This window comes from Haemorhous mexicanus, chromosome 6 (assembly GCF_027477595.1).
Source record: "Haemorhous mexicanus isolate bHaeMex1 chromosome 6, bHaeMex1.pri, whole genome shotgun sequence".
Taxonomy (NCBI): domain Eukaryota; kingdom Metazoa; phylum Chordata; class Aves; order Passeriformes; family Fringillidae; genus Haemorhous; species Haemorhous mexicanus.
This window is the reverse complement of record NC_082346.1, coordinates 20090807-20109835: the sequence shown is the minus strand read 5'-3', so window position 1 is coordinate 20109835 and position 19029 is coordinate 20090807. Positions and strand designations below refer to the sequence as shown.

General features: G+C 40.9%; 1 protein-coding gene across 4 annotated transcripts in view; it reads left to right on the top strand.

Moving 5' to 3' along the window:
- TSPAN4 (tetraspanin 4) overlaps positions 1-19029 on the top strand; it is a 419532-nt gene that overhangs the window by 140021 nt on the left and 260482 nt on the right. For 3 of the 4 annotated variants that reach the window (XM_059849113.1, XM_059849115.1, XM_059849114.1), the window contains one exon: positions 10655-10736. The gene's annotated coding sequence lies outside the window, so the exon portion shown is untranslated. Of the gene's footprint in view, positions 1-10654; positions 10737-19029 lie in introns of those variants that run through there. The other variant, XM_059849116.1, reaches the window with a different exon arrangement.

Genomic DNA, 19029 nt, shown 5'->3' with positions numbered 1-19029 from the left:
AGAAAAATGCAAGAAGCATCTCTGGTACTGGCAGGCAGGCCTGTGACCAGTCAGGACTAGTAGCAGGGGTCCAGAAAGGGCTGGCAGGAAATGTTTGTATGCAGGACAGGTTGACAAGAATGTTGAAGCTGAAATAGAATTTGAACAACTTTGTCTTGCTGTTCAATTTTTTTTTTTTCGTTGTTTGAGGAAACAAGATTTTCTAAGTATTATATTGTGAATAAATATTATCCAGGACATGCCATATCTTTCCTCACTTTCTCTTATCATAAAGAAGAGAACCCCAGTCTAAGTTAGCCTCTGGGTTAGCAAGTGGCTCAAAACAATTTTTGTGTACTGCTCTCCTTAGACTTCCATATGCTGCTTCGTCTGTCCACGTCTTTGTCTAACCTGTATATTCCACCTAGGAGAGAGTCACAAATCCTGGTTATGTCAGAAAATCACATCACCCCTCTTGAGCTCCAGTTTTATTCTTGCTTTGGCGCCTTACTTTTCAATTCAGTTTTGCTACAGTCCTTTTTTTTTTTTTTCTCTGCTTTGGAAGACAGGAGGTTGAAACTCTGTAAAAGATGGGCCTCCTTGGAGCCTCTTGGCTGTTAACCAGCACTGAGTCTTGACTGGTCCCACACATGAATTGGTATCTAAACCATGGTTTGAAATTGTTATCCAGGAAGTTTGCCTTCACTATGAGCTACAGTCAGTGGTTTTTATTGCTACTGAATATTATTTTCAGCCCTGGCAAACTTAGCTTTTGCAAATAGCACTAGAGTGCTGACGCTTGTGATGCAAATTTCTGTAGCTGAGAAGGCCACCTGATGGTAAATGTTTCTGCTTCTTCCTTCAGTCAAATGGCTTTGAGGCATTTCTTAGAGGAACTTGGTTGGAATATTGTATTAGGTACCTTTGTGCTTTTGAGGCTTCAACAGCTAGATTTAAATGCTGTGGAACATATACAGAAAACCCAGGAAATGAGAAACAAATACCTGCCAAGAAAAAGCACTTTTGCATTTTTATACTGTCATTATGTTTTAAACCCCAACCCTTCTGGCCTGATTCCTGTGTGCACCTCTTGTGTACAGGAAAAAAAACTTGACTTTGACTACCCTTTCATTTTTTGCTCCTGAGCCTCTGGTGGTGCCAGCAAGTCACTTCTGTAAGCATCCAAGTTTAAATAGCAGCCTTTTTAGCCTGTAGTGGAAGGTGTCCCACCTGGTCCTCTTCTGCCTACGGAGGGGTGAGTGCAGCACCTTGCCCTGAGGAGCTAGGAACATAAACGGTAGAAAATGTATTTTCCCGAGTTCCCATAGGGCTGTACAGAGAACCCTGGAGGGAGAAAGACAGCTGAGAAGAAATGAATGTTGGTAAATGGTATTAAAAGCTAGAAGACAGGGAGACAAACGAATTCAAGATACATAGGGCTGTTAAGTGAGGGAGACTGCAAACCTAATTTTTGCCAGTGGCATGATGAATGAAACAAGAAAAGTGGCACTCAGTAGGGTCGCTTAGCTCCTCATAAATTTTGAATTGTCTGCTTTTCTTTTTTTTTTAATATCCTGTAAAATGAAAAGCTGGGATCATTAGAAGATGTGCTGGTGAAGGTGATAGGAAGTGAGAGAAGAAATTTCCGTATTCTGGCCTTAATTTCTCTGATTGTCAATGATTGGTTAGTCAGTTATCTGGGAGCCAGATATATCTCTAGTTTTTTAAAGTGTAGATTATGTTGTTCAATTTATCTTGCCTGTATCTTTAGAACCACAGTTGGCATGGCAATATTTTGGACTCATTCCAATGAAGAAAAAGATTTTAATTTTTCAGCACCCTCTGTGCTGAATGACACTTAAGCTTCATATATTTCTATAATTTTAGTGGGAATGTAAAGCTGCTGTTTAAAACATACAGGTGAGGGCCTACTAATTCCTGGAAATCATTTTAATTAAAGGGAGGAGAAGAAAAAGAAGGAAAGGCAGCCCTTTGGTATTGGCTGGGACTTTCACGTGTGGTGCAGAACGACTGAGCGCTCCCAGAGAGCAAACACTCAGTGCTAATGAGAAATTACCAGTGAGGTGTGAGCAGTTGCTTTGCAGAGCAAGACCCATGAATTGGGCTTTTAAACTTTGTCAGTCCCTTCTCATTTCATCCTCAGCTGACTTGCAGCTCTCTGAAAAATGAGGTCTAGGTGTATTTGCCATAGATTTCTCAAGTGCCTCGGGAGGCCTGTAGCAGCTCTGCACGTTGTGTGCTGTGATCCATCCTTGTGGGAGGGTGGTGGGAGCATCAGCATCACATGTGGATTTCTTCTGCTTGTAAATAGGTTAAGGCTGTGTCTTGTGATCTGGATATAAATTCTCTGTAGGTCAGCAGAGGCTTTTGGTAAATATCTTGGCTTTTCCATGGAAACCTTTACATTTGAAGTGCATTTTTTTTTTTTTTGGACCAATCCTATGTGATCCCTAAGAGTGGCCGTGCTCTTTGATGGCCTACTGAATTCCAGCCAGATAAAAGTCTAAGCTTTTCATTGCTGTCTCTGTTCTTCACATGAGTAGGTGTTTTTCAAGAAGGTGTTTTTAAACTGTGTCTGTCTCCATAAACTTTCCAGGCAGAGTTGCCTTTACAAAGTGGGAGAAATGTATATTTAAAGGCATTATTTAAAGTAATTCCCAGACAAAATTCAATAACTTCAGTGACGTGTCCTTAGGCAAGTACCTGAAGTGTCTTAAATTCGAGAAAGACACATGGGCTAGCCTTCTTCCTCCTGTCTTTTGTGGATGCCATCCAGATATGTTCTTGTTAAAATGCTGTATGAGCACGAGTACTCAGCTCTCAGTGCAGTGGCGTTCTTAGCCTGTCCCCTACAATGTACATATCAGTAGCAGTCACCTATTAATATTGGTGGGAATGGTGGGGAGTAATTTACTGATTTCTGAACCAGTTAAACTCATTTAATGGAAGGGCGAGTGTTTCAAAGCTGGATATGTGAACCCTCTGAGTTTCATTCCTCTGGCATCATGGCTTTTTGAAAACAAAAGCTATGTACTGTCTAGAGAGTTTTCTGTTGAACTTTTAGTAACTTTGTGATCAGGTGCTGTGCAATTCAGCAGGTAATTGGCGTCCAACCCAAAATATTTCAACAAGAGTATGTACGTGACCACTAGTTTGTACTAATTAAATAATTGCTTCCATTAAGCTGAATATAATTAATGTGAATTAGATAATAGGAAAAGGTAAGTGGGCAATTTAACTGCTGTGGGTTTGTTGTAGAATTTTCAATTATTTACTTTGTGGCAAAGAGGAAAGCACTGGAAAATATTGCTACTGAACAGCTCAGCTGAAAAGGGATCATCTTGCAGTATGCATGGCTGCATGTTAGACTTGTGCTGGAAGCTTTTTATACTTCTCTAAGGTTGTATGACAGGTTATACTTAGAGCTGGAAGGGAGGGGGATTTTTTTTTTTTTTTTTCCTCAAGGAGCTTTTAAGGCTTAGAGAACTCAAATATACAGACAAGGTTGTGTCATTACCTGAAGTGCCCAGCAGTGTCCATGGCCCAAAAGGCTGTGATCCAGAGATGAGGCAGGTCCAAGGTTGGGTCAGGCAGGTAGAGGGCCAGGTACAAGATTGTGTGAACAAGGCAAGGCCCAAGGGTTTGAACTTCCTTACAGCTTCATAGCAAATAAATGTGTTATTCCTGAGATAAGTATCTTCTCACTTACCAGGGCTTTGGTTGTTCTTGGCAGGGATTCTTTTCCCCCATTCTTTTTCTTAATTTTTTTTTTTAACATCAGAAATGCCAACCAGAAAAACTTGATGAAAGTCAGGAAAATTATGAAACCTTCTTTATTTGAATTTACCTCAGTGTTTTTGAGTGTTGCGTGTCTTCAGAGGAAAGAAAGTGTTCATGTCCAGCATGGTACTGGAAGAGCTTTTAAAAATGTGCTTTCAACCTGGGGTTGAAATTTTCTGTGTTTTAAATGCTTCTCCTCTGTCTCGTCCCAGAGCAAAGAAAGCCCAACTCTGAAGCAGGCATAGCTGGGACAGGATGAAGTCTTGATCACCAATCTTGCTGAGCAGAGCCTGAGGTGTCCCCAGGCACCAGCAGAAAGCATCAGAACTGTTCTATTTTAGAGCCTTGTATATGAGGAATTCCCTGACAACTGCTGCCAGCAGCCATGCTGGATATTGGGGGACTGACAATCAGTAAATTCCTGGTAATTTTGTCCTTGCCCCTGCTGCTGTTAGGAATGAACCACAGTAGTTCAGTTCTCAGTTAAAGCTAGGGAGGAGGGCAGGTGTGATCCTACACTAATTTCCTCCTTATTCTCACCTGCATAAGTGTCCCTGCTCTCTGAAGTTATAAGCTGCAGTACAGAATTTACCTTCCTTGTCCTGTTATTTAAAATGTCTCCTAAGAATCAGATAAGATCAAAGCCCCTCAAGTGTGCTTTAGATAAAAAGCTTGCTCTTTGTAAGCAAAAGCAAAAGATTGAATTGCCTTGACATTTTATAATCTTTCTGATTTCACGTGCTGAAGTTGAAATGCATTGTGAAAGGCCCTTGTCATTTTTCTGAAGTCTGCTGGGTCTCTGAGGACAGGAGTAATATCCTCACTTCCTTGCAGTCTCATTTCTGTATCTGGTCCTGCAGCCTTCAGAAGCCTGATGTAAGGTTTTGTTTTCCTCATGACTGTGGTGGCTTCTGGACAGTTTAGGCATACTTGTTGCTAAATTATATCTGATGAGAAAATATGAGAAGATCAAATACGGATTTATTCTCTGGAATGCCTCAGCTACATGAGTTGCTCGAGGGTGAAGCTGGGTGACTTCTCGTCAATCAGTACTGTCCTATTCTCCATGGTACTGATCTCTGTTTGAGCTGCTGGAATTTATTATTTGGGGAATGAGCTTTCCCAGCCTTGGCCTCTAATCTTATTTACTTGTGAACAATCTGTATACAGCATTGACACAAAAAATTTCTGTGCCAAGCTAATATGCTGTGCAAGGGATAACATATTTAGATGTCTGTGTTGGATTTGGGAGGCTGTGAAGCTCATCATTCTTGCCTTCTCTTATCAAATAGTTGACTGCAGCATTCTGCTACCATGCAGCCTGTCAGGAGCAGAGCTATTTCTGTCAAGGGAAAGAAAGAAAGACAATTCAGTCCTTTTCTCTTTCTGCTCTGTTGCTTCAGGAGATGCAGAGCAGAGAAATGTGATCCCTGAGGATCTCTGCAAATAGTGAGATGAGGATATATAGAGAAGGCAAAAATCAGCTACAGGAGGCCATACATTGAGAAATTCCAGATTCAACTGATTTTTGATACCCCAGGCTTTAAATTGCCTTTTGGTAGTAGGCATTATAGATGATGCTGTCTTAAGGCTGCAGACAGCACCATCAAGGCTCTTCCATGGACACCGCAGGGGTGGGGAGGGCTGTTGTCAATGAGCTGTCAGATTCTTACACCAAATGACTCTTTTGACAGTCACTTTTTCCACATAAATGTCAGAATTAGTGATTCTTTATTGGTGGTAAAGCATTTTGTCAATAATTTCTCCCTTGAAATGAAAACAATGCAATTAATAACGCTGAAAAGAAATGTTTCACAAAGGATTGGAAAATTTACTGATTTTGAGTCCTGGTGAAAAATAGAGTCTTCAGTGTGCTACTGTTTTTGAAAAAATTGTTTTCTGGCAAGGCTTCTTTTGGTAAGGAGTGTCACACATCAGGGGAGATGGAGAGGTACCGAATGGCTGTTGTGTCAGATGGGTCTGTGTGTGTGATGTGATCCTCCTTGCTTAAGAACACACTCACAGGTGAGACACACCTGCAAAGGTAATGCTCATTAGAGCTCTCCAGCTGGAAGGGCAAGGACTGTGGCTCACATGGCTGGCATTCATGTATTTTCTAATCTTCATTTCGAGGGTTCCCCACTCCTTTTAGCTCCCTGGCTGTCCTCGGCAGCTGAGTCAGACCTGCTCTTAATCCCAAATTTCAGCCAAGGCTGAACATTGTGTACCAAGGCATGGAGGTCTTGAGCTAGAGATGTCTTCCCTCCCAGGACACAGACTGCCCTGTTTTTTGCACTTAGGACATGATGAAAATATAATTTATTTAATCTAATCTGTTTAACATTGGCCGTAGTGCCACTGCCCTTCAGATATCTGGTTTGTGTTTGTGATACTTTTTTTCTTCCCCCTGAAAACTGAGCTCCTTGTATCAGTTGGAGTGGCTGCAGAGGAGCAAGGAATTTGCCTTTGTATGAGGCTTTCAAAGTAATTATTTATGATTCTAAGATGATTGGATATATTTCAGTGTCAGCACTTGGTATGCATTTTTAAGAATGCTATTGAAACTTTCATACAAAAAAAATCTACTATATATGTTCCTAGGATATTATTTTACTTGATTAAAAAAGGTATTGACTGCAGTGCTATTGAATAAACTCTCATTTAATCTTTCAAAACATCTACAGCACTTTCCTCCTTCCAGGACAGGCAGAATTTAAATGAACACCAAGCAAAGAAGGGGACAGAAACATTTTTTTGATGTTACATCCCTTTTGCTTTAACTGGGACTAGTTAGGCTGAATACATAATCACCAGCTCAGAAGCTTAATTTTTTGTTGAAGGGAGCTTCTGTAGCAAGAGTTTGAAAAGTCACAGTGTGGTTGATATCAAGTAAGCCTGAAGTTGCACTGGCCTTGAGCTTGTTCTGTGCAATAATGTGAACTAACCTCAGTGAAAAATCAACAGCCGCAGTTTTGGGCTAGCAGAGCTTCCAGATTATGACAACAAAAAGACCTCGAGTTTTTTATCCTTTGAAAGTTAAATGAAAAAGTTAAAAGAAGAACTTTGTGGTAAGTGTTTTGATGGGGTCAGTATGGTTTTAGACACTTTCAACAAAATGGATGCTGACATTCCTTGTTATCTAGTTTTCTGGCAGACATGAAAAAATTAAGTTCATAAACCAAAAAGATTAATGAAAAGGGAAGAAATCTATTTTAGATTTTAATAATGGTTTCTATTCTATTAATTTTATTTATCATAATTTTATAATTAATTAAGTTTTAGATTTTAGCATTGATGCCCATAGATATGTTTTGTTAGGTGGGCAAAAGAGCTTCTCCTTGTCTTTGGGCAAAAGTTCAGAATTGATTTCTGGGCTATGTGTCTGGTCAGTTGTATTTTTATATGTAGACCACTGTGCTAAAACGCAGAAGGATTTACAGCAAAAGAGTTGAAGTTGTGGTGATCTCTAGGAGAGTTCATTAGGTCAAGCAAATTCTCTCTCTATCTAATGCTATAAATCAAGCTACATCAAGTATACAGAACACATGCAAACACTTTCTTGGCTTGGAAACGAAGCAGAAACATTGTAGAAATAATTCACCTATAAGTTTACTTAAATTTTTGTTGGTTTTTTGGTTTTTGTATTTGAAACTGGAACAAATATGGGATTCTCTTCTTTCTAATACACTGGAAACAAAAATAAAGACACATTTGTCCTGATGAGGTCCTTTTTACTACATAGCACTCTCCCAAGATGATTTCCATTCATGCCTCACTTCTATGAAATCCTCTCTTAAAAGCTGCTGGGAAATAGACTTTGAATGCATTTTCCCAGTTGTGAATAATCTGTTTCTGTGGTATGGATGTGATTTGGATAAAAGATATTAGGAGGGAGAGCAGATTTTGTACCTTGTGTGGCACTTTAGGCTCCATGCCTGACACGGTAATGCTGTTCTAGGCAGCAGAACTGTTCAGAAGTGGGTAGGTGACACATTGATGCAATCAGTAGTTCATAGTCTCCTTTCCCATCTAGAATTACTTCTTTCCTTAAAGATCTTCTCATGCTGTACTTGAATTGTTTAATTTATGCAATAGATTTTTTTTTTCCTTCTTGGTACGTCTCCTGTCCTGAGTGTGTGCTTAAATGGGAAGGAATGGCCTTATTTCTTCTGACTGTCTAATCTAATTAATCTGTTTCATTTATTCAGTAATTAGACCATGCAGGGGGTTTTTTAAGTCATGAAGTAGAAGATAGGAGTGCTGAACATCTGTGTTTGTTACTGTGGAGTCTGTCTGGTTGAATAAAGGGCATCCTCCAGTGTCATCCTCTTCACTTGAAGCAGGTGTTTGAAGTTCACCTTTTTGGAAAGGTTTCAGCCAAAGGCAGGGAAAGCCTACTGGTAAAAGAAGCATCAAATGCCTTGCAGGCCTTTTGAAAGAGTTAGATCTCTCTCTCTGATCTCACTGGTTTCAGTCAGGCTATTTCCTTTCGGGAAGGGAAATGAAATCTTGTGATTTTAATGGGGACCAATTGGGCAAGCTTTGGTCCATGTCCCAGCACTTGATGGCATCCCATGCCTTTTGATGGCTTTCACTTTGGCAAAGATTTTTTTTTTTTTTTTAGTATCCATGCCACATCACTCATATCTTCCCCTCAAAGATGTATCTTTCTCCTTGATTTTTTCCCGCTTTTGCAACATCTTTGAGGTTAGTTTTGGCATGTTTTGGTCCTTTGCACTGTGCCTCATTTCCTCCTAGACCATTTTCTTGTAGTCACTAGATGTCCCGATTTTCTGGGTTTTTGGTTTTTTGCAGTGCATTTCATTTGATCATATCTCCTTTCCAGAGTGTTTGTAAGTCTTTCTTTTCTGTTTCGCAAGATTTCGTTTCCCTTCCTGGAAGGAAATGAAATTTCCTTTATTAGGTCTTTAAGCATCTTGTCTTTGAGGATTAATCTGTACTCTTAATTGTCCATTTCTCATGGTTTCTGTTTCTCCAAGTATACTAATTCTGCCTTAATAACTATGGAAGTCATTGCACTGACATAAAAACACTTGTTATTTTACTTATAACATTCTTTGCTTAAAAGCCTTCCCTTCAAAACCTTTCAGCCAGTCCATAATTGGGGTGGTGGGGGATGAGAAGCATGAATAGAGCCACAGCACTTGTTAAATCATTTCTTCTCAAGTTCTCTGGGCTCCTGGAAGAAGGGAAGTGTCACCCTGTCACCTTTTTACTTAAATCTGCTTGTAGCAACTTATTGGGGTGTTGATTCCCAGGCATTTTGCATTAGGAGGGGATCTAACACCTGCACTTGCTAAGTGTCCTGTGGGCTTTGATGAGACTTCATGTGCAGTGGGGAAGCAGTGTGCATTTGTATGTGAGTCTCATCATGATGGAAGGGAAGTGGGGAAGTGCCACAGAGATGAGTAATGGAGAAGGGCTGAGTTGAGAGAGCTGGGACTATTCAGCTTTTAGAGGAGAAGACTCAGGGGGAGTCTTATCAATATATATAAATAGCTGAAGGGAGGGTACAAAGAAGATAGGAGTGAGGCTCTTTTCAGTGGTGCCCAGTGACAGGAACAGAAGCACAGACTGAAACAGAGCAAGTTCTGTCTGAACATCAGGAAAATACTTTTGCTATGAGGGTGGCTGAATGCTGGCACAGGTTGCCCAGAGAGGTTGTGCAGCCTTGTGGTTGTAGATCTTTAAAAGCTGTCTGATGCAATTCTGGGCAACCGGCTCGGAGCACCTCTGCTTGAACCAGGCAGTTGGATCAGATGTCCTCCAGGGTTCCCTTCCAACCTCAACCAGGCTGAGATTCTGTGAAGTAAAGTTTTAATACAGGGCATCACATGGGCAATGACCTGATCTGAAATGGAGGTTTAATTTTACACGTGCCTTGTCTTGTCCAGTACTATATACAGTTGCTTCATTCTTTTGTACGGTGTAGTCCCATTAATGGTGCCTTTTGCTGTTTTACTAATGGGGTTCTTTTAATTTTTGGTTTTTTACATTTAATAAGTTTAATAAAATCTTTTCAGTTTCTGTATGCACGAGATTTTGGGGAGAGCTCTGCTTTCTTTTAAAGCTATAAATGAAAAATTAGTTTCTGTGGTTATACAAAAAACCAGAAGTATAACTTCCTTAAAAACCAAAACAGTACACAAGACAGAGATTCTAATGCTCTGGTTTTTATGACAATGTTTTGATTTTAGAAAGCCGATTTTAATTTTTTCCAGTTTCTTGTATGTTGTTTTTCAATGAACTTCCCCACCTCCCCAGTATTGGATTTATGCATTATATATTCTGGATGTGTAGAATTTATGTACATGGTTTTTTTTGAGTCTCAAGTCCATGAAGTGCTCATATCTGATCCAGTGGTTAATGGGATGAAGTGCTCATATCTGATTCAGTGGTTAATAGGATTCAGATTATGCAAAGAAGCTGATAATGCTGCCCTGTTCTAATGAAGTGCTTGAGCATGGGGCTAAGTGGAAACATGCTGTGTCTGATGTTCAGAAGTGCCCATGAGAGAAAGGAGCTTAAATCCCATTGAGAGTGAAGAACATGATCCCACCAGCTTTAGAATGTGACATCTCCCCTTGCTCTGCTCCTGCTGCCACTGGTGGGTGTTGCCATTCTGACAACTTCAGGAGCCAGGCTGTGGTTTCATGCACCATCCTTTACAGTCACACCTTGCCACATTTTTCTGTAGTAGGTTTCAATCCAGTGGGTTTAGCATAGTTAATGGGGGAGGGGGTGGGGGGTGTCTCTTTTGTCCTTCTCAAAGGCATGATTAGAATGAGTTGTTTTCCTTGTATTTTGTAAAAGATGTTCGTTCAACTTCTGACACACAGGCCTTGTTTTGCAGATCCCCAGTGTGCTGGCTGCAGAGAGGCCACCTTGTCAACTGGGATCCCATCAAGTGCTCTGAGCTCCCGTCCCTCCATCAGGTACGTGAGCAGTTGTGATCTATTTATTGATTTGAAATAACGTTCTGAGTTGATAATTGCATTTCAACTGCAGGCCTCAGAGGATGGCTTTGTAGAGAGTAGAAATGACTGTCTGCAGAAAGTAGTACAGTTGATATAATGGATCAGACTGGTACCAGGAGATGCTGCTTAATGCTGATGTGGGTTGTGTTTCTTTCTTTCCCCTGGGGTTTGGTGGCCTGGAAAGACATTGCAGTGAGCCCTTTGTGTGAGGGGACTGAAGTGGGAATTGAATTATTAGCCCAGGATCCTCTGGTTTTTTTCTTACTGGCAAACTAACTTCGTATGATGTGGCTGTTGTTTACCTGAGTACTGAGCACAACTGCATTCCTTCATAATCAGATCGCTTTTTTTTTGTTTGATTTATGACAAATGCTGATATATTATGAGAATTCACTGTTCAAGAAAAAAAAAATTGAAATAATAAATAAAAGCTGAAGTCATGCATGAAATCTGCCAATCTTCATTCTTTCCCCCAAATTTGAATATTTTTGCACAGCATATTTTGAATAGGAAAAAAAAAACAGGTCCAGTCCTTGAAATCATGTTATAAAAACAGTGAAGGTGTAGAAGAACACACTGTGGGAAGGAAAGGGACAGATAAACAGATTAAAAAAAGAGGTGCTGCAGCACCTGACAGAGTTGCTGTACCTATATAGTTGATCACCCAGCAACAAATGGCTGAGAGACTGAGATATATTTGGGATAATCTCACAGAGTGCAGTACCTGAAGTAAGCAGAAAGGAAGATGATGATGCATTGGTGTTTATGTTCAGTCCCTTCTAAAGCCCTATAGGGAAAAATATTTCTGAATCTTCTGGAAGACTAAAGCTGGAAATAAAACACTGTAATAGCTTCCAAGTGGATATATCTGGAGTGGTGAAGCTTTTCAATTGAGGCTCAGTCTTTTCCCTTTAATTTATTTAAATACTTCCTATTTTGGTTTCCTTTAAACAGTTACAGGAGACAGAGTGACCAGTCCCAACCTGAGGAAAGTCAGATTTTGTCAGAAATCCAGAAAGAAAAGTAATTTCTGGCTTGCAGTTTAAAAGAAAATACAGGTGATAGCAAATAGTAGGTACTCACTGTTTGCAAGCTACTGAAGACACTCAGAGAAATAATCACCATTACATGGTGTCCCTTTTTGCTGGGAATTGCAGGTGTTTATCCAAGTCCATGTACATCTGTGGACTTCTGCAGCACAGGTAAATTGAGGATTTGATCAAGGTCCGTAATGTGAAGTGGAATTGAAGTCCACTGATGTTAATTGATACCAACTGTTGACTTGGTTAATCTCACACCCTAAAAAGGGTGGTGTCTCTCAGGAATTTTTGCCTTGCTTGATTTTCAGTAATTTTTCTCCTCCTGCTCCTAGTCTCTAGGTCTTGGATTTCTTTGGGTTTATGGTGTTTGGGGGGTTTGTGTGTTTCTTTGTTGTGGGTCTCCCTTCTCCCCCCCTCCCCCCCCCCCCCAGTGTATTTTCTTTGTTTCTGATGTGTATCTTTGAATCTATAACTTCCATGTTAAGTCACTAGTGGAATTAAGGTCTGTTCTATGTTGTTAACCTTACCCTGTGTCAATTGAATTGAATGAATAAAATCTCAGTGATTTATGCTAGAAAGTAACTCCTTTTGTTACTTTTCCTCCCTTCATTTTGTCTGTGAAAACTAAAATACCTGGTGTTACATGGGGCCCTCAAAAGGACCATTCTGTCTGTGTAGGTTTTGCAATTAAATGGGGCAGGTAGTGTAGTTGTTGGTAATGTGGCCATAATTTACCCACTAATATAGTCTCTAATTGGACTAGGGGTTTTTGTTTTATTTACTGAATTACTGTGTCAAAACATGAATAACTTTGCTTTCAACTCTCAAGCTGAATTACAGATTTAGGCCAAGGAGATGCAGCAAACATAAGCCTTCAGCAGTTGGACTGACCCAATTTTATGCATTGTTAGTGATTTTGTTGATTTTGTATTGTTATATATTTAACTCTGCAGAGCTTCCGAGCAAGGTTTGAAGAAGAGTGGGAGGCTTCTTTGTTTTCTTTGCTACTGTAAATATTCATACAGGGTGACTGTATGATTTGGAGGATACAACTCTTAAGGCCATGTTTACTTGCTCATCCTTACAGCATTGTGCACAGCACTGCTGTATAAGATGTGCAGGGGGAAAAAAAAAAAATCAAGCAAAATCTGTTCCTCTGCAGAAATTTCTTACATTGAGTCTTTAAGGTGATCTTTACAGACTAGGGAGAAACACTTCTTTCTGGTGAAGGAGAAACACTTATTTCTGGTGTAGGGCTTTTTGGGTAAACGTGGTGAATGAGTGCTGGGGGCATCTGTTTGGGCTGACAGTGAATGTGATTGATTATGCATGTAGTAAGTACTTGTACTTCATACAAAAGAAGTGTGAGTCTCCCAGGTAGTATTTCACCATGGAAATCAGTAGTGTGAATTGTTATCTCAAGTGTGCTGTCACTGGGAGGTGAGATTTAACCAGAATAGTCACTTCTGCTGTACAGACAAGGAGATGACCTTGTGGAGAAGTGGCACACTGTGGTGTTCCTTTCCTGACACAAAGAGGGGGGAAAGCTGCCTGTGTCAATGTATTACTTGCACACAAAGAGTCTAGACCAGAAGGTGTCAGGTTGTAGATTCTGAGGGATTTAAAAGGATCTTTGTGCCATGAAAAGGCTTTCTACCTGCATGCCTGATGTTAGGAATGGAGTTGTTGTGGAGAGGAATAATGCTTTGCTTTCCCCACCAGCGTTTGTTTTTCTTTAGCTCTTCCTGCTTCTTGCCTCACTGCTGACAAGGAGGCTGGTTTGCCATACTAAACACCTTAGGGTTGACAGGATGGAGAAAACCTACAGGCTCCTCTGACAGCAGTAATCAATAACAAGTGAAAAAATCTCACTCTGAGAAGCCCTTTTCCAGCTATAAATGGCAATGGAAGTCCTGAAGGTGAAACTCTGATTTTTAGCCCAAATTGTGAACGCAAAGGACCAGAAATCTGGGACCAGGGAAAAGATGTGCAAATCAAGAATTTGTCACTGCTCATCTGTGTGCACTTCAAGCAAGGGGAGAACTGCATTGTGTGAGACAGTCCTCAAAAATGCCTTCCTCAGCCCATGAGCTGGGGCTTTGCTTATTGCATCCCCCAGCACTTAGACTCCTAGAATTGTTAAGGCTGGAAAAGACTTTTATGATCACATAGTCCAACCATTAACCTGGCACCACCGTGTTCACCACTAAGCTGTGTCACTTGGGGTCCCTCATCCACACATTTTTGAGACTTCCAGGGATGATGATTGCAGCACTTTCCTAGGCAGCCTATTCCAATGCCTAACCACCCTTTAAGTGAAGAAGTTTTCCCTAATATCTAATTTAAACCTGTCCTGGTGCAACTTTAGGCCATTTCCTCTCTTACCTACCACTCACCACCCCCTCTGGGCCCAGCCATCCAGTCAGGTTTTTACCCAGTGAGCAATGCCCCCACCCAAAGCCATGAGCAGCCAGCTTCTCCAGGGCAGTGCTGTGGGAAACAGTGTCAAAGGCTCTACTAAAGTCCATGTAGACATATCCACAGCCTTTCCATCATCCACTAATCAGATCACCTTGTCTTAGAAGATCAGGTTGGTCAAGCAGCCTACCACAAACCCATCCTGGCTGGGCCTGATCCCCTGATTGTCCAGTATGTGCCACATGCTGGCACTCAAGGCAATCCGCGCCATGACGTTCCCTGGCACCCAGGTCAGGCTGACAGGTCTGTCCTTCCCCAAATCCTCCTTCTGAACCTTCCCTAGATGGGCATTACAGCTGCTGACTTCAGTCAGCTGGGAGCCCCCAGTTCACCAGGACAGGTGACAAATGGTTGGAAATGCCTTGGCAAACTCTCCCAGCAGCTCCCTCAGTGCCCTTGGGTAGATCCTATCAGGGCCTATAACCTTGTGTATGGCTAGATGTCTAGCAGGTCACTGACCATTTCCTCCTGAATTATGAGGGCTTCAATCTGCTCCCCATCTCTGCCTTCCAGCTCTGAGGGCTGGGTACCCTGAGGATATCTGCTATTATGAAGGAGTTGCTGCAAGGGCTTTCATTATCATACTGCAAAGTTCTCCAAAGTTCCCACTTGCCTTATGAGAGATGGTGAATTTCTCCAGTTCTCTTCAGAGCCACTGGAAAATGAGGAAAACTTAATCAGAACTAGGCAGAAGGAAGGAGCAGAATTAGATATTTAACCTAACAGGTCTGGTTTATTTTTAAATATAAGTAAGTCATTTCTGTGGAAGAAAAAAAGTTTTTCTTCTTTCCAAATAGATTTAATTGCTGGCAAGTCACATTGAAAATGTCAATAACAACTAGTAATTACAAATGGGGATAGACAGAAATTCCCAGAGCACCTGGTTAATCAAAAAATAGAGGCTGAAGAGTGTGGTATTTTTCATGCTGTATTATAGTGATAATGGCAAGTCATTCAGAGAGCACAATAGGAAAAGTTAGGTCTAGCTGATATATTCCTGTTTTGTGCCACTGAGTAATTGTTAAAACAGGCTCTTACTGTGGTCTTTGTTTCACAGGAAGCACTGCAAGCAAATAAATATGTCTATCCCATATTGCTGTTTTACTCACAACTTAGTTGCTTTTTTGGTTGATATGGAGTTTTTATTCCCTTTGTGTTAGTTGTGCAGCTAGGGAATTTGGTGGTAATAAAACCAGAGCTCTTGCAGCATGCTGTGTGCTCTGTGTGCTGCTACATCTCAATGTTTCGTGAAGTATGTGATAATCTCACACTGCAAATAAGTGACAGGAAAGCAGTTTGCCCCCATGGTCACTTGGCTGGTAGGAGAACTGGGATAAGGATCCCTGGCCTTGAGTCTCAGCACAGGGCTCCCTCTGTCTGGCCATGCAGACTCTGCTTTGGTTTTTTCATAGAACTGTTAGTGGTATCATTCCTCCTAAGGATTGGGGAAGGTTTTAGATATTAAACAGGTATCTTCCTGTCAGCACTAAATTAATTTTAAAGGGGAGATACAAAAATAGCACATCCTTTTGTGTTAGATATCATATGTCCTCTGAAATAGTCTTTGCCAAATGCTATTAATGGCTACTCAAGAGATTCATTCTATTATCTTGACTAGCTTATTTCTAAAGTAGTTTGACATTTTATTTGTCTGGCTTATCTGTTGTTGTAGGGAGATATTGGTTTATTACCCTTTAGAAGGCTGAAATGTTAACCAGGAAATATGGGAGCTCCTTTCATTACTTTTTTACTATGAAATATAAACTCTCAGACTGGAGTGTCAGCTCTGCAGTAAAGGAGAATTCTGGCCTTGTGCTGAAGATTTGACTACAAACAGTATCCCAGGCCCTCTGTGGGAAGCTGCTTATTCTTCAATCCTACAAGGCAGTTTTAAGCCCTGCACACTTAACCTCTGAAATGGGAGATGGAGGCTGAGCTTTGTCTTCCTCTGGCACTGCCAAGATCCCAGTGTCTGCAGTCAGTGTGAACAAGCACTGCAGGAAGGGAGCAGGCTGGAGTGAAGGTGGGAACCTGCTCCCAGAGCAGACCTGGCTGTGAACAGCAGGACAGATGTAATTTAAAATATTCACTGGTGTCGCTGCTGGGTATCTACTGTTGGCAGTGTGAACTGTAATGGTAACTGTAGTATGTCAACAAAACCCCCTTTTACCTGGAGGAATTAGAGCCATTTCATATGGTCTTCTTTTAAACTGGACTTCTTTCTTCCTCAGCTAGTCCAGACATGCTTGACAGCAGCTGAAAGCTCTTAACTTTAATGGCTTTGGGTGATTTTGTGTGGCTCTTCTGGTGTCCACTCCTCTCTGCTTCACTATTTCCTGATTCCATCTTCAAGTGTGCACACTCCAGTCGGGAATGCAAGATAAATATTTGATTTTATTATGATCTTTGGGAGACACTGTGAATAGGAGGGATTTATTGAGAGGCTAGGAGAAAGCTTGGAGTCTGATAAGCAGGGAAAACCAGTTGAGATGGATTTGAAGTCTTCTGTGTGTGAGAGTGCTATTTTACTTTGCATTACCCTTTTGAATCAGAGAAGATAAAAAGCATCTGGTTAATAGAAGCCTGGATGAAGACATGTGCTGCTACACTTGTTTTTGGAGTCTGTTAAGTCCTGGACTTAGCACATGAAAAAGTCTGTCCTTTCATGAAGGAGCTTTCCTTGTATTAGAGAAAACTGTAAGGTAAACGAAACAAATAAGTAGAGCAGGCATGTATTATTAAACAAGTTTTGTGTCAGTGGGTAAATTCCCACCTTTTCAAAAAGAAAAAGTAAATTGCTTTGTCTGAACAATACTTCTAAGAAAGCTTTTGCTTTTTGAGGATAAAATAATAGAAAACTTTAGGCTTTCTTATAGTAAAGATAATTGCACTCTTGCTTATTTTAATTACGCTGTTTTAAGTAGGTCACCCACATGCTTAAACCTGTGGAAAATTTAGGAAAGCTTAGCAACCTGGAATATGGGCAGATTCAGGTGACTCTCTTTTACAGTGCCTGTATTGCTCCAGCATTTTAGCATGGACTGCCTGCAGTCAGAGAGAACATCTACTTGTACTTGTTTTTTTAATCTAGACTGGTGTTAGCAATTCTTTTCTGGGTCAACTGATTTCATTACAGACATGTTTGTTGCAGTCAGCTGTCTTGTAGCAGCAGTGATAAAAAGATAAAATCAGGCTTCTGAAAGCAATGGTGACAAGATCGGCTCAGAGTGGGTCAAGAGACTAAAAACAGGAACAACTTCATGTGGTTGGAGATGGTACTGAATATTTGCTTTCTGATTTAGGGTGTATTTAATAGCTACAGAAGAGTGAAGCAAAAGTTACCAACTCAGTTCCTGATTTCTTAAATGCGTGGCTCTGTTTTCCAGGTGCCTAGGATGCTGTATGTCCCTTTGGTACTGAAAATGTCTGACCTTTGGTGTCATCTCACAAGCAGCATTTCCAACAGCTCTTCTCCAGCTGCTTAAGTGGTGCACTAGAGCTCCTCTGAAAATTTGAGTAAAGGGCTCTTCTGAAAATATTTGGCTGCAAAGATACAATGTTGAGAGTACTAAAAGGAGCAATTGGGTCTGAGCTGGGTTTGTAGCCACTAATACACATAGTAGTATAACTACAAGCTAAACTCCTTGGAGACCCCCAAGAAGAAAGGTCATAAAGGTGATGCTAGTGGGTATAAAACATTTGGAGACTGCTAGGATTTCTGACATGATGGTTTTTAAAGCATTGCAAGTGTTACCAAAGGGAATTTAGTGGAATTGCAGTACACAGAACATCTGTTTCAGAAAAAAATCTCTTACCTCTGCTTTTTACACATCTTCTGTGTCTTCTGTGGTGAATTCTGCCACATTGTCAGTGTTACCACTGCTATTTTTTTTCTGCTGAACTCCTCATGAATGGATGTGTAGCAAGAGGTCTGTGAGAGAATGCTTTGGATCAGCATTTGTTTGCCCTCTGGAGCTCTGCCAGTGTAACCTGGGGAGATTACCATGGTGGGGAGTCTTTCCTGGAGTTCAGGAAAAGGGAAGGAAAAAAAGGTCTGTGCTCTGAACAGAGGAGTTTGCACAAAGCACACTCTCTGGTGGAAACAAATCAGATGGAAAAATAAGTCGTGCAAGGTGGTTAGCAGTGCAACTACTTTTTCTTTTCTTCACTATGAAGCCCATCTTCTTTGAAAGAAAATGGTAGTTATTGGCAGTTTGAACTTCGCAGTGGTGTTCAAATTGATAGGGTTTTATAAGCATGAGATGTGATGTTTTCCTTCTGTTACAATAGCAGATAAGCTCTTCTCCCCCTCAGTTTGACCAGGACTTCACCAGGCACAGAGAGGAGGGAGGAAGATAGTAAGGAGGCAGAACCTCTCTTTTTATTTCTTGGCTGTTGGGTGTAGTCTCACAGTGAGGGATAGGAGCCACGTGAAAGCCCTGATCCACTGTCTTTTCAATTCAAAGACTTTCATCTATTTAAAGAGATTTGAAACAAACTTCAAACCTGTCTCCTTCAGTTAAGCCCAGGTCAACTTGGAAAAAAGAGAGATTAATATTATCCTGGAGCACACCATCTCTTCTGCTTGCTTGGTGTTGAGTCCACTGTGTTACAGCTTTTTACATTTGCTCCTTCCTGGTGTCATGAGAGATCTCCCTCTGGTTTCAACCCACAGATTGTTTTGGCTGATTGCTGGAGGTGGAAATGCTGTACTCTATAGCCCTGCCTATCCC